Here is a 16,855-nt window from a genome sequence, read left to right on the forward strand (position 1 = left end):
AGGCAGGGAGACGCAAGTCCCATTGCACAGGCAAAAGCCCTTGCACTAACAGTATGACATCGCAGTGCCCTAAACTTCAATATACCTGCCTACCCATTTAAAACATCCTGGCTTTTGCTTTCTGATTATAGCAAAGTGTTAATTCACCATAGCCATCTCATATCAACAGCCTCTCAACCGTATTGTCTTGTCTATCCCTGTGTTGTTCAATAACAACTGCTTGAAAATAAATCCTGAAATCTCTGCATGGAGATTGTTGTCAGCGTCCATATGTTCTCGTTTTAAAAAGCATAAAATAGTTTAATTAGATATGCTATTTATTGACTATAGGAATAGGCCTTTATCAGCTAAAAGTTTTAAACTTAAAGAGAGAAATCGCTGGATAGTCACTTCAAATTATGGAGTATTTTTTAAAAATGCTAGTTAGAATGTATGTGAAATAAATATGCAACTTTTAATAGATACCATCTGTCCTGTCAAACTGTTCTGCTTTTCTTGCTAGGACTGGTTAATTACGTGACTGGCAACCATTTCAGTAAGGAGGTGTGCTAAAGTCAAATGACTCTCCTCTTTTGTCCTTTGTAATTTTCAGCAAACAATATGGTACTGTCTCTGCTGACCTTTCGCTGTTCTTTCTTTTAAAAAGAATGCTATTGAGGCTTTGGTGACAACAGACTTAACCATTGCACCCAAAATCTTGAATGGCTTCCCAAGAACATTTGCAATGTTATTTTAAGGAGCAAAGGAAATTATAAACACAAATGACATTCTTATTCAGGGTTCAGTTGACCAATTTATTTTAAAAAATAATGAAAAAAGTTATGATAAGTGAGTTTTAAATAGCAGTTGCCAGTGTATGGAGGGCATGGTGTACATATATTCACCCTCACTTTTCCCGAGTCAATTACCTTCAACGGTTAAGTTCAGCTTGTGACTTAATTACTATTTATACCCATCTCTATCTCATACACTCTAGGTAACTTTCTGAAATGTCATCAATATCTGGCTCACAATCTGGGCTTGTCTACAACAGAACAAAATGTGAGTTTTTATCGTATTTTTGGTCTAGTTTTACTCTCAGAAAGAAAATATAAGATAAAAATGTGAAACACAGATGCCCTTAACTCTTAGGCTCAGTGATTTAAAGGTGGCCTCGTCGTTAATCAGCTTCAGGCCATAATTCTCATGGAATCAGGCAAGCTTAAGCAAAATGCATTTAAACATTATTGTAACTTTAGTGATTATCTATAACAGTTGTAGCCCTGATAAATTATTATATTACTATTACTTTGTATTAGAAATGGCTATTCTAATTACTTTCCAGCAAAAAAACCAAGCTTTTTAAACCATGTTGCAGCTTTTAACATTTATTTTTACAGCTTAATTCTTCATGTATTATGTTCTATTGTATTCTTATTTTATTGTTGTGCCGTATATATAACGATACTGTACTTTTAATTCTGCCCAGATAGCTTATAACAAAAGGGCAAGTAAATAAGTAAATATGATTCAGTAGTAGTAATGAGAATAGGAAATGTGCTCTGGTGCCTCTTTCAAAATGGGTATGGCATGAGGATATACACCCTGAGAATAGGACAGATCCTCCTCAGTTTCAATGAAATAACAGTTCCATGTAAATTTCATAGAATGTGTAAATGCTGGTTCAGGAATTGTGATAAACAGTAAGGCAACAGGATTAGAAAGAGAGATTGTATTTTGATTTACACAAGGATTTAGCCAGGCTTTGTTCCCTGGCAACTAAGCTAAGAATATAATCAGTACTGTAAGCAGACCAGCACAAATTTCCTGTATGTTATGGTGGGGAATTCGGAATAAACTAAACTGGCTCCAGATCAAAATGTGAATATTCAAATATATTCAGAAATCTGAAGTGCTATTTCAAGGTAAAGTTGTATCCTTCAGTAAGATCCTGTTTCTAGGAAGGAAGAGGGAGCATAAGTAACTATGTTAACCAACAAGACTTTACTGATACCTATTTAGTATGTTCACTTTTTAGTATGTTTAGTATGGTCAGAACTACCTGCATAGTTAGCAAGCCAGCATTTGTTTTGGAGTAGGGAGTACTTGGATAATTCTACACAAATATTGCAATGACCAGTTCATTCAGTTTTACAATCAATATGTACATAAAATCAAACCTTCTATAAAAACCACCCTGAAGGGGTGACCCTTCTTTACACTCGTAATACAATTTTCTTAATTTTTCACTCAGTCCTTTTATCTGATAAAACTTTACAATTCTGTGATCAGACCCTAATATTTGTTGTTGTTGTTGTTTAGTCATTTAGTCTTGTCCGACTCTTCATGACCCCATGGACCATAGCACGCCAGGCACTCCTGTCTTCCACTGCCTCCCACAGTTTGGTCAGACTCATGTTCGTAGCTTCGAGAACACTGTCCAACCATCTCGTCCTCTGTCGTCCCCTTCTCCTAGTGCCCTCAATCTTTCCCATCATCAGGGTCTTTTCCAAGGATTCTTCTCTTCTCATGAGGTGGCCAAAGTATTGGAGCCTCAGCTTCAGGACCTGTCCTTCCAGTGAGCACTCAGGGCTGATTTCCTTAAGAGTGGATAGACCCTAATATTAACATGAATTAATATTTTTATTGTACAGAACAGATAAAATATTTTCCTAAGCTCTCATAGTGCTGCGAGATCACCACCACCAAATGAACTTACACACAACCCAAACGAACTTACACCCACCACCCACTTAACCACGCATTCTTCATCCAGCTTTGGCTGTTCTTTCTGGTGCATATTTCTGATGCACTTACCCCAGCTAATCAAGGATAAAAATATGCTATTCACTTTTTAAAGCTTGAGAAACAGTGTACAACTACTCCTGACTGCAGGGCTGGCCCACCTATGAGGCAAGGAGAAGCAAACGCCTTGAGCAGCAGGATCCTTAGGGGCAACAGTTCCAGCCTCCAAGGAATGCATCACCTGCTGATGCTGATGCTGATGCTGCTGATGCAGTAGCAGTGACAGCTGTGGGACGCTCCTTGGAGGCCAGATCTGCTGCCTCCTCAGCAACCTCCCCCACCAAAATACAGTGACCTCTTGGCAAATAAGAGCTGGTGCTGAACTCCTCCCACCCTTGTTCTCCATATAGATCTTCACTCCTCTCTCCCCTGGTGCAGGAGGCATTTTGTGGTTTGCCTCAGGTGCCAAAATGTCTTGGGCTGGCCCTACTTAACTGACAAGAATGTTAGATTCTTAAACTTTTATTGGCAAACATACAAGATTCCAGTAGGGTTCAGCACCCAAAAACCCCAAAACAAAACACCATTCACCCCCCAACCCCTCTGCATCTAAAACTTAAGTTAGTGCTGGTTACAGGTAGGTAGCCGTGTTGGTCTGGATCGAAGTAAAATAAAAAAATTCCTTCAGTAGCACCTTAAAGACCAACTAAGTTTTTATTTTGGTATGAGCTTTCGTGTGGTATCTGAAGAAGTGTGCATGCACACGAAAGCTCATACCAAAATAAAAACTTAGTTGGTCTTTAAGGTGCTACTGAAGGAATTTTTTTATTTAAGTTAGTGCTGTATACCATTCATGAATCCTCATTGCATGTGGCAGAAACCTGTCTACACTCTCCATCCCATCCCCATCCTGAGTAAACATAAGGAAGGCTACCTTGCATTCTGAATTCCACTCCCTACTAGCAACCAACTGATTAATAAACTTAGATCAAATTGTCTAGTACGAGTGCACAAGAACATGTGTGACTGATTCTATTGGCCTCTGTCCACAAGTGCGTAGTCTCTCTCTAAGTGATGTTTTCTGGAATCTCCCCTGTAGGTAGTACATCCAGTCTTGCCAGTGTGTAAGCCTAGCATTGATTCGGGAGAGAGACAACACCATTGACTTGCTCATCTTACACCATCCCCAAACCTGCACACACACTATTCCTGATTTGGCTGCTACGTTCCTGGAATTCCTTGACAAGAATGTCATTTTTATTACATAGGAAGGTAATAACCGATGGCACTGTAGTGCCTGGGGCAATTTTTACCTGTAACTATGAAAAGGCACAAAATATTCCCTAAACAGCACACCCCAATGTCTCTCACAATTCTTTGCTAAGTCCATATTCACTCTTCTGGGAATGTCTGGTGTACACTACTTGTTACCATCTACAGCTCTCAGCAGAAATAACTTCAGTGTGTCACCAGTTATCAGCAAGGCAATCTGGACAGTGATATTTTGCACATTGGATCACAAGGCTTTCTTCCCGTGGAAGGTAACCGAAATGATTAATTACATACAAACACACCTATCAAGACAAGATTTGCATAGCATAGATGAATTTTTGATTTATAGAAAAACTCCATGGGAGGGGGAGACTGCTAACTTAAACAGAATTATCACATGGGAATAAAACTTGGATGTTACAGGGTATGTTTGAGGTCAAACAGAATGGCCCTTCTTCCTGTTTTGAATACACTCTTTATTTTCCATCTTATTTGTAGTTAACAGAGAACACTGCCTTGACTTTTTTTAAAAAAAAATTGCTGGTGTGGTAGCTAGTTATTAGAAGGTTCATTTCCAATAAATCCTGCCATAATGGAATTTTTAGGCATGACAGCTTCCATCTGCTATGCAAAGCAAGCACAGCCTTGCTTCCATGGGTGGGGCCCTGACTCAGGCAGCAGACAAATGCTTGGCAGCCTGAAAAATAGAAAGACAGCCCAGAATATGAAAGTATTTAAACACATGCACAAAAACAACACAACTGTAAAGATTCTTTCTAAAATCCAAATAACTCAAATGTGTGCTGGAATTTTGCAAAAACGGTAAGATCGACAGTGCTTGTTCACTGGCATTTCTTACATTAGGTTTGCACAGCCTGCTCTGGGAAAGCAACAGTATTAAACAAGTACAAAAGCCACAGGCCTGATTCACATATGCACGTGTGCTATTCCAAGTGCAATCCTGTGTAGGTCTTCTCAGAAGTAAATCCAAGATGGTATTTGCTTCTAGATCAGCACAAGCTTAATTTCTCTGCACTCATTATCATACAGTTGGTGACTGAAAGCTGAATACACCAATAGAGTTGGTGACTGAAAGCTGAAAAATATATTTAAGGAGATATGGAAAAGATCTGCTTGTGGTGTTACATCAAGGATGACCCATTCATACATGCAAGTCATCATTGCATGCTGCTGTAACACAAGATATACATGTGTTAACTATCCCACAGTTTCCCGGCTTGAACACTCACAGTCCACAGAGAAAATGAGGAACACATAGCCAAAACTTTGTTTCAAGGGACCCTGGTATTCCAGCAGAATGAGAAGTTTACTAATGATACGACACATTTCTTGGAAGACACAAATCTCCTGCAGTGCACATCACAGGAGAGTGTCCTGGACATGGTCTTTCAGTTCACACAGGGCAAAAATGTGACCAGAGAGGCTTGCCAAGCTATGAAACTCTGTAAACTGACTGTGCACCCTTAAACATGCCCAGGAATAATTGTACAGCCATTTTACAGCAGATAAGATGATGTGGAAATGGTTTCCCGAAGGCAGCATGTTTGAGAAACCACCAAATTAAACCACCCTAATCACTACCACAGCTGATGCCTGAGGAAGTCTCTTTCCAATTAAATTTTCTGGCTTCAGTTGTTAAGGTGGAAAGCTGAAGGCATGCTGCAGTGAAATATATTTCTGCTATCCTGAGTCCCAGTCTCTTCTCCAATATGCAAGGAATTGTAAAAAGGAGTAAGCATTTACCGTACTCTCCTATTCTTTTTGTTTGGAATCTATGTGAAAAATACTAAAGATCATTTGTTTTTGGGAGGGGAAACGGGGGAATAATCCAGGAAATTCAGGAAATGTTCAATTCCATTGGAGGAATTAGGTATGTGATTAACACTCAGTTGATTTTAACAGAACAGACAGTGCTTAACCTTGGCTGAATCATGCCCATGATATGTACTGTGTACACCTAGCCTTCTTGTAAGATGTGAATTCATTTCCTAATTAACTGAAAACACCATGCATGCTATGTTATTTCCTCGGGGAAAGGGTGGAATATAGATATGAATAACAATACTTAATAAAAGAGAAAATAGCACTGAGAGGCAACCCCTTAATCTGCTTGGTTTTCAGTTTGAGAATTACATGCTTCTGGGTAATCATTTTAATCAAGTCTACATTACTTAACCTAAACATATACAGAACAGGAAGTAGGAGGCCTGCAGTGCTGTCTGGCTCTTCTTGGTCATTTTTAAATATACATATAATTTAAGGTATGCATCTTACAAAATTAGAAGCTGGCCTGACAACTCTTCTGCATTTTACATAACCACCTGCTTTTAGACGGTTCAGTAAACACACCTGACCAGCATGCAAGAGGAAAATAGGTTGATTATATAATTATCCATTGTTTATAACTTTGCTAAGTTTGCCAACTCTTTATTTATGAATAAATTTGTTACACTTTTTCCAGGAAGAACCCAACCACAGACATTGCAATAATCTAATAGGTCATACACAAAGAGAATGCTCAGAAAATTTTACATGGCTCATTTTGTTTTCTTCTGTTTTTAATTGAGCTACTCTCCTTTTTTCAAATGGAAACTGGAGGAAATATTCAACAACAATAAACCCAATTTAGAATATGAAAGAGGAAATTTAGTTATGGTATTCCATCAAACTGGAAACATGGGTATGATTCAGCCAAACTTGCAGTCATTAAGAATGTATTAAAATTTCTTCTGTTGATAGCAAAATAATTTAGAAGCACTTGTCTTTGGCTGAATTTTGTCCATTGTGATAATTGAAAAAGTTATTCATTCCAGCTCCTGGTGTCCTGCTAACCAGAGTAAGTAACACAGGCACAACTTTTCTATAGTAGCACCCCTCTTTATACATATAAGCACTTAGGAAATACTTCACTTGGGAGGACCTTTAATGATTAGCTTTAATATGTGCAAGCTAGCATGATTTCTAAGAAGACATTTTAGTGGCACGTTTCAGATCATTTTGTGACTGAATTGCTTTTACTGATTATGTGATGCTTTCATTGCTTTTGAGTTTTGTAATCCATCTTGTAATTATTGTAAAAGTTGTAACACACACACACACCAGGGCTTTTTTTCAGCCAGAACTTGTCAGAACTGAGTTTGGGCACATCTCAGGTGGGCACCATTTCCATTATAAGAGAACAAGGGAGGCGTTCATGGAGAGTTCCGGCACCTCTTTTTCTAGAAAAATAGTACACACACACACACACACACACACACACACACACACACACACACACATGCAGCTGTTCTACAATCATTTAAACAGAAATAGAGGAGTGGTCTAAACCACTGAGCCTAGGGCTTGCCGATCAGAAGGTTGGCGGTTCGAATCCCTGCGATGGGCTGCGCTCCCGTTGCGCCCCAGCTCCTGCCAACCTAGCAGTTCGAAAGCACACCAAAAGTGCAAGTAGATAAATAGGTAACACTCCAGTGGGAAGGTAAATGGCCTTTCTGTGCACTGCTCTGATGTCAGTGTTCCATTGTGCCAGAAGCAGCTTAGTCATGCTGGCCACATGACCTCGAAAAACTGTCTGCAGAGTAGACAAATGCCAGCTCCCTCAGCCTGTAAAGCGAGATGAGCGCCGCAACCTCAGAGTCGTTCGCGACTGGACTTAACTGTCAAGGGTCCCTTTACCTTTACCTTTACTTTACCTAGAGGAAGGATCTAAATTCACATGCACTTATCTTGAAGTATAAATACACTAGAATCCTTGGCCTCCACGTTCATTCAACAATATCTGAATTAAGTTAACATGAGCGTGGGCAGTTATTTTTGTGTCACGGCAGAGCTCTATCCTCCCTTTTCTAGTAAATTATTTCCGTACAGCTAATTATGTAAAAATGAAGTAGGAATGCTTTGTTGGCAGTTCTCAGCTAAACCTATGAAAACATGACTGCTTGGTTGAATACCCTCTTATCTGAGAAATAGGAAGAGTGAATGTCATTACAGGCCTTATTAAGGAACCCTAGGACTGTGGTTTGTAGGACATGCTTGCTGTAACAGTCAAAAGGAAGGACTTTCCCTTGTGTGTGTGGATGTGTTTTTGGCAGCTCAGGGTAAGCAGGGAAGGACTGAAATAGAATTATAGAATCATAGAGTTGTAGAGTTGGAAAGGACCCTGAGGATCATCTAGTCTAACCCCCTGCAATGCAGGAATATGCAGCTGTCCCATATGGGGATTGAACTTGCAACCTTGGTGTTATCAGCACCACACTCTAACCAACTGAGCTAAGCTGTGTGAAAGATGGTGTCTAATGTAATAAATTATCGAGCAGCAGAATCCAAGTCATAGCTGGAGGGGATAAGAAATTCCATTAGGCCCTGAGCCAAGAATAAGGAAAGGACGAGTAATAAGCTGCAACTTGATGGGAGCAAAACTCACTACAAGTTGTGGCAGCAGCAACTTTAGAGCCCTGGCACTGCTGTCATCAATTTATGAGATATTTAAATCAAGATTCAACAAGCTCCATGGCCGTATGGGATAAGGAAGGATTATTTTGCTGCAGGATCTGTGATTCAAGATTGAGGGTTTTTTTAAAAAAACACAACAGATTTTCTAAATGCACAAATTCCTTGTCAGACACCCTACAGTAAAAAAACAACAAAAAAACACGAATGAACATAAAGCATGCTTTGCTCCTTGGTTACATCCTGTATCTATGGCAGTTTCTTCCTGGGAGCCAGTAGTTTCTTCCTGGGAGCCAGTAGGAAAATCCCATGGCCCTTGCAATGACCAATGTAAATCCTGATTCTGTGACACCCTGGTCCATTTTACACTGCTGCAATCATCATGGGCATGTCCCCTGCAAATCCCATCATGCTGGCATTGGGAGGCTCACAAGTGCAAGCACTGTTGTTCTGAACAGTAAAAGCAGGGCCCAACTATCTATGGAAGCAGAAAACTTTCATCTTTACATCCATTATAATGTGCCACCGTTGGCTAAATGGGAACCCCAGAGCAGCTGTTTTGCACTGGCTGCTGAAGAATGAGCACAAAAGGCAAGACAGGCCTTGCTCAAGGCACAAAAACATTTATTAATATTGCAGAGGGGAAATGGATGATATGAAACAAATATTTTAGTAAAGATGACAAATTTCTATGATGCAAAGTTTGTAAGAAGAAATACAGAAGACCCTTTCTGCCCTTGAGAGAAGCCTTTATTCTCTCAGTCGGAGCTTTTACAAAACGCTGCATGCTGAAAAAGGAAGCTCATAGTTCTTTGTACCATTGTGAAGTGACAGAGCTTGAGAGAAAAGCTCTGCTCTTTACACAGTCAAGGGTGCTAAAGTCCTGAGCTGGGGTGGGGGAATATCCATGTGAATTTTAAACTTTTACTGCCTGGACACAAGCTGACAGAAAAGTGGGATAAACCAATAGGGTTTATCTCGTTCATACTGCCTTAAAAAGGTAAAGGTAAAGGACCCCTGACAGTTAAGTCCAGTCGTGAATGACTCTGGGGTTGTGGCGCTCATCTCGATTTAGTGGCCAAGGGAGCCAACGTTTGTCCGCAGACAGTTTATCCGGGTCATGTGGCCATCATGACTAAGCCACTTCTGGCGAAACCAAAGCAGCACATGGAAACGCCGTTTACCTTCCCACCGGAGCGGTACCTATTGATCTACTTGCACTTTGACGTGCTCTCGAACTGCTAGGTTGACAGGAGCTGGGACCGAGCAATGGGAGCTCACCTCGTCGCAGGGATTCAAACCGGCAACCTTCTGATCGGCAAGCCCTAGGCTCAGTGGTTTAGATTATAGCACCACCCGCATCTCTTCGTACTGCCTTAAGGACTCTAAATATGGTTTCAAATTTGTATCTTCCAAGTGTACATATCCAGAGGAATAAATAACTTGAATCATTTTCTGATTCGCTTTAATCAGCAGCAAACCCACACACTTCATACATTCCTTCGGCTTTGAAGAATGTGTTCCTGATGTCAGCTGATTGCTAGATAACACTTTGTGCGTCCTTGAACTTTCAGAACACATTCCCTGCTTTAAGGTTGTCCCCTTGCTCAGTGCATTCTCCTTTAGCTTGTTCTGAAATCTTAGCATACTACCTCAGCCAAAATAATGTCAACAGGTGAAACTCTGCCTTGTATAAGCACCATGCATGACATCACTCATGTATTGTGGCCATCTAGATGCTAGGTAAGCCTCTTCTTGAAAAAATATTGGCAAAGCAAATATAGGTGGTTTATTGAGTTGTGATGGGGCATTGTACATGACTGGTGGGTTCCACTTGGCTTGGTGGATCATAAGTTGTGCAGTTCTAGTTTAATATGAGCCAGGACTCTCAAGAACATAGACCCAAATAATAAAGAGGGGAGACCTCTGAGCATGTGTGAGATAGCCTAAATACATCCCTAATATCTACATTTAAAGCATGGCTTCCCCCCAAAGAATCCAGGAACTGTAGCATACCTGTTACAGAGGTACTATTCTCAGCACCTTTAGAAACTACAATTCCCAGTATTCTTTGGGAGAAGCCATGTGCTTTAAATATATGGTGTGGATGTGACCCTAGGATGAGGGTGAAGGATTTGAAACTGCTTTGACTTCCAAATAAGGATTGGGTGTTAAGTGTCACAAAACACATGCCTGGCTTTTGTCCTTAAGAATAATTTGAGAGCGCCTAAATGCATCCCTAAAATCCTTGTTGGGGCCAAAAACACTGAAAAAATGATGACTTTACTGAGAGAAACCAATATGGGAGACATATAGGCAATATAAGTTTTAAGGAGCTGGATAAATCTCTGGCACTTGTCTGCAATTAGTTACACTTCTACAGGCTATTCTAAGCATTTTGCTAGGCCTTGATGTTTGCTGAGGCAAAAGAAAAATTTAGTTTGCTGAAGTTCTGATCTTGGAAAGAAGCTTCAGTATTAAGAGTTTCAAAAGCTAAATCCTTTTCTTCTACATAAAGCTGAAATATATAGATTAGAATATTGTTTGTTTGTTTGTTTGTTTGTTTGTTTTAGCAAAGAGAGGAAGTTAGAATGTTCCAAACAAATCACAGTTAGCATTGTTAGAAGATTATGTGCTATGATTTATTAGGAGGCTATCATCAGTCTCTCCTACTTGTGAATGATACTGAAAGTTGGCTAAGCAGCAAGTGGAAAGGTCAGAATAAGTGGGTTGTTGTTTTTCAAGTGTTGCAATCTTGTTTCTCAGTGTGAATGAATAAAAATACAATGAACTTTGGGCCTATTTGGGATGTCAGTTCACCATGTGGTTGGGAAGTTAATCCAACTATTTTCGGGAAAGGAAGCATTCAAGTAGCATCATGTCTGTCATGCCACTGGTGTGTTCATGCATCAGAGGCTACTGTGCTGCTTGGGTGGAGCACATTAAAAGTTACTATGGTAACCACACAGTCTGACTCAGGGCTTTCAACTTGTTTTGTATGGTTATTATGATATCCCTCCACTCCCAATCTACAGGGAGCTTGTGTAAAGCAGAGTTAGGCTCGTGGGATCCACTTTGTTTTCTACTAGGGCCACAAGATCCACCAATGACGCCAATGCAAAGAAGCGAATCTGGGTAGAATTAAGGAACAGAATACAGTATTAATTCAGAATGAAGAAGTCTTGCCAATCTATCATCACAGATCTGTCAATAGACCCCATTCAGCACCAGCACCACCTGTTGTAGACTTCCCTCTGTGCAATGCTGGCGCAATTTTTAAAATCATGGGCTAAAGTAATACATGAGCCACCTCCCAGTATTTGTTATGGGAGATTACAAGCACATTGAATAACTCCACTTCTTGTCCATTAGATAACTTGGGTGTGTACCCAGAAAGGCAGTTAAGTATTGTACCAGATGCATTGCATGAACCATCTAATACATGTTTGTGCAGGGCAGGAGCAAGCATTGTTGAGGTCTATGGAACTTACTTTCAGGTATGCATTTATAGGATTGCAGCCTTGGCCTCCCTTCCTTACCCTGTAAAAATAATGGGTTCTGCCTAGACTCACTTTGCTAGGAATTTGCTCAACTGCAACCACAATGCAGATTAGTCACCCCATAACTTACTTAACCAATCTTTTATTAACACAGAGATTATGCAGCATGGTTATACTGCTGTAAGAAGCAGGGCATTTTGTATCTATCCAAATTTTATATAAAGCTGGAGGGACAGAACTTTGAAATGCTGAAGTGCATTATCCCATTGTGAAATTTTGTATTGGAACAGATTAGAAAACCAAGCAAATTCTAATCTACTGTAGTGATCATTTCAAGCACCCCAAGACATAGGAGGAATGTGGTTTTATGCAACAATAAAAAATTAAGCACTTCCCCTTCATCACTTACACAGCCCAACAAGACAATGACAAAAACCCACCGTCAGCATTCAAATCAATATGGTTAAACTAACCAAAACACCCACCCACCCCACTCACACAAGAAATCAAAGACCACCACAGCCATCCACAAAGGAACAACCACACTCTACGCCAACCCCCGACCTCTCTCAACAACAAAGGAGTACAAGCGAACAACAGAGAACCCGCACCAACAACGCTGACACTGAACCCCTACATATATCTAGGAAAACAGAAACATAGGCATCCCACCCCACCCACCTCTACCCCCCCTTCCTCCTAATGTCTCAACAAGCAAGATTGATGTATAACAATGGAAAAAATATGAGACACTGCATTACCTTTGTAAACCAAGAAAATCCTCAATAAAAAAATTAAAAAAAAAAAGAATGGAAGAAGGGGGGAAAAATTAAGCACTTTTAAGAACCATTGATTTAATTGAGGAATTTTTATGCCTGCCTTCTTTCTTCGACACATATCCCATTTGTCTTAGAAGCAAATTAGATTCAACAGGCCAAGCCACATTTCTCTACTCCATTCACACCTAAAAGCAAGAACTAGGGGTCTAGTTTTTATAATAAAAGTTGTGGACACCAAGATGGGGAGCCTATGGCCCTTCAGCTGGACTCCCAACTCCCATCAGCCACAGGGAGCATTGCCAAAGGGTCAGGGATGATGATGGCTGCAGTTCAGCAGCAACTGATGGGCCACAGGTTCCTCTTCTCGGGTGGATGTAGGTGAGGAAGCTGAACCATCCCCTTCCCTCTCCTTACTTTACCACTTCAGGTAGTTTTCTCCTCTGCTTTGGCTGAGAAATACTTTAAGCAAGAGTGTGTGGTGGCATAGCAAGGTGATGCAGGCGAGGGTTGAGCTCCCCTCACCTGCACATACCTTTGGTAAAAATCGGGCACCTTTCGCCTCATATTCAGACATGTGAAGAACAAACATGGCTGGCCTCATCTTGCCTCCATTGATCAATAGCAGTGAACATGTTAGTCACTATACTGTAAAAAAAGTGTAGGGAAGAAGAAACTCTTCTGCGTTCACAGTGTAACCAGCATGCAGATCCCTTAAATATCTTAAACGGGGCCCAAGGAAGGTACACTGGTTGCTAAAGGAACAGTGAACTCTATTCTCTTGGATTTTTCTGTTACTTTTCCTCTGACAAAAGCTCCCCATAGCAGTGGTCCCCACCTCCTCCCATACCAGTTAACATCAAAATGCTGTCTTTGTTTAGAGAGTAGGTGTAGTAGTAGTTTTCCAGAGATGGGCAGGAATGAGGGAATTGTAAGAGCGTTTCTGCTTTCATTGTTTATCAATTCTGTGGCGAACCCTTGTTTTAATCAGTACCATTGTGCTCTTAAATGCATACCCTGCTGGACTACCAAACAAATCAAAATTTTGCATTTGGAATAAACTATGGGAAATGGATTTGCTCTCTGACTACTATAAGGTGTAAGCCAAAGTTCTTTGGGTTTCTGAGCTTTCAGCAGAGAGAAGCATGGCCTACTTTATCAGAATTTTCTCTAAAGCCATGGAATCTTGCTTTATTCTTAAACTGAAAGCTAGAAGCCTCAGGAAGATTCTGCACAGCACACACATACCTGCCTGCTTTTCCTCTTTGAATGGTTGTTGACTAACCATGTTTATCTGAAAGCTGTCAGGGAGTATCTTCAGCTGCTTTATGTTTCCAGCATAATGTCTTGAAGCAGCAACTGTGGCATCATCTTGGAGAAATGTGCAAGTTCCATAGTTTAATGATGCACATTAAGCTCATGCATATCTTTTCAGGAAAGATGGATACCGTTTACAACTTGGCTTTAAAATTGTATTGGTCCACGCCACCCTAATCTCTGAGCAGTGCTGGATTCCAGGAGTTCCAGGGTTTGGTTCCCTCGGAATGAGGGACAGTGGAGACTGTGGTGCCTTCAAGATATATGTTTTATTTGCACAACCTGAGCCTAACCTGAGACATATAACACCCCAAGAAGGTATTGCTTCTCCCCTAGCCACAGCCTTGGATTCCAGCAGAAGTCAAGCATGTCTCCTTCACCGGCTTTAGCCTGCAGCCTGGTTCTAGCTCAAACACACAATTCTGACTGACAGGTATCCTTTTAATTACCAGCCGGTTGAGGGAGCTTCCTTTGTTACCTTAACAACCCATACTTAGGCAATTGCCAAGAAGCTGTCCTGGCAATTCCAGCAATTGAATTCTTGCTGGATCCAAGAATTGGAAAGGATTCAGGCTCACAACATTTTTAAATTGTTGCAACCTGCACTGGAACTTCATTGTGAAGGGCAGGTAAGAAATCAAGTAAATTATACATACATACAAACTTGAAATAAAACTGGAAGTTTTAAAACATACTGTGTGTGAGTCACTCTGGCATACATTCAAAGGATACTGAGCACTGTAGTTTGTTAAGAGTTGCTGGGAACTGCAACTCTGTAAGGGGCAAACTACAGTGCCCAGTATTATTTGAAGGGGGGGGGGAAGTGCCTTAAACGTATAGTGTACCATTTTAAGCTCTTAATGTGTACACAGCCTCCCTACACCCCAATAACTTCAAATGTGCTTTAAAGCAATAGTGTATACAGTATTGTTCTTTTTCTCAATTCAGATTGAAGCTGGTTTGGGGGAGGGAATGCATCAAAGTGCACTATTTAATAATAATAATAATAACAGTATCAAGATAGATATTGATTGTGGTTAATGCCATGTGTATACTGCTTCTTATAGCAGCAGTAGGAGCACACAAGCTGCAGAGTCAATGGGAGCATGTACACAGCCAAAGAGAGGAGGCAAGTAGCAGAGGGAGACCTTTATCAGTTGCCATGTCAGGTTGTGTATCCATTGCAATGTCCAGAGGAGGAATGATCATTGGGAGGAGTGCAGAGAGAAGAAACACCATGGTGCACCAGTAGCAGAAAAACCGGACGCCTTCATCTGCCCCAGCTGCAACAAAACATGTCTCTCCCATATCGGTCTCTACAGCCAGAGCAGGCGCTGCAACCTTCCAACAGTTTGATCTCACCCCTAAAGGCAAACACTCCTCCATTGTCTTCCAAGTCAGACAGGTAATAATAATTAATAATACTATTATTATTTATTATATAATTTATTATTTGTACCCTGCTCAGATGGCAACAATACAAGACTATTTGAATATACTATATTTTTTTCCTGAGAACAATCAACTCTCACACTCCTGGAATGGTTTTCCACATTTGGGATGTGTTTTCTGTACCATTTTGCACTACTATGAGGGGAAGCAAACTAAAGTTGCTCACAGCAAGTAGGTTCCTTGGAACCTTGACCTAGGTTCCTTAGAAATTCAAAATGTGATATCACCCTCACTGTAAACATTAGAGAGCTTCTATGACTCAGTAACAGCAGGGCTATCATTTAGGGCAGGTAGTTCAGACCACAGGAGCTCTTAAAATGTTTATCCTAAGATAAATCTAAACAAAAAGTAATTTCAATAAAAATACTGTAGTAACTTTTTTTGTTTTTGCGATTTGCTCTTACACACACACACACACACACACACACAGCATTTCTGTGAATATTTCCACCAGCACATAATGAACACTGAAATAACAGTGCAGAGGGATTGAGGTTTATTGGCGATGGATTAAGAGTTAAGCATTGGTCAGGCTAGCTTATCTAATTTAAAAGCTGTTGGGGGCAAGATGCCAGATCTCATGCTGATGGTTCTGTGACTCTGACCAGCTGTCTACTCTGTTTAGCTTTCCCAAAAGGCTGTTGTGGCCATAGTAGCATTCAGAATTGCTTCCACATGCAAAACCTTTTCAAACAACAATGGGTTTGTTTTCCTTCCCTGTTTGTTTAAATAGTTGGGGGATCCCACCAATTATAGCAAGTCATGCTTTGAATGTTCACTGTGTTGTCATATGAGGTGTATCTGGGGTTTATCGAATAACTGCAGGGACCTGGCTGCTGAAGCCTGCTTCTCAAATCTTGCTCTTTTGAATACTCCCAAACCATCACAGATCTACTTAAGAGCTTTATGTGCCTTTCCCTGAGGGATCCAGCTTTATTTTGGAGAGGAATATTGTGCTGCTTCCCTCCTTAAACTCTCCTTTCTCATAAGTTTAAACAAAACAGAGATTGAGCTTCAGCTGTCACTTCAAATCAAACAAGAAAGAATTATGTGACTATGTAAATGAATGTGCATTGATTGGCTTTATACACCTTTAAATAACATTTTGGGAATCTCTGAAGACGCATCTATGCAAATATCACACAAGACCAGTCCTTTGAGGGCAGATTTTAGCAGTAGAGGAGGGTACGGCATCGTTTTGAATAATATCTATCTTTTGGCCATGTAGATATTGTACAAATAGATATTGTACCAATTCAGAGCACATGCATATTTACGGTTTAAGAGCTTACAAAAGGTGTGCCAAATCATAACACCTTGAGAGATAAATGCTAGATGGACAAA

The 16,855-nt window shown here is 40.5% G+C and overlaps 1 protein-coding gene across 4 annotated transcripts in view; it reads left to right on the forward strand.

Moving 5' to 3' along the window:
- Positions 1 to 16,855, forward strand: part of SEPTIN10 (septin 10) — a 69,283-nt gene that overhangs the window by 13,611 nt on the left and 38,817 nt on the right. For all 4 annotated transcript variants that reach the window (XM_060273398.2, XM_088668616.1, XM_088668612.1 and 1 more), the window contains one exon: positions 977 to 1,041. The gene's annotated coding sequence lies outside the window, so the exon portion shown is untranslated. The remainder of the gene's footprint in view (positions 1 to 976; positions 1,042 to 16,855) is intronic.

Source organism: Zootoca vivipara, chromosome 4, assembly GCF_965207765.1.
Source record: "Zootoca vivipara chromosome 4, rZooViv2.hap1.1, whole genome shotgun sequence".
NCBI classification, from domain to species: Eukaryota; Metazoa; Chordata; class Lepidosauria; order Squamata; family Lacertidae; genus Zootoca; species Zootoca vivipara.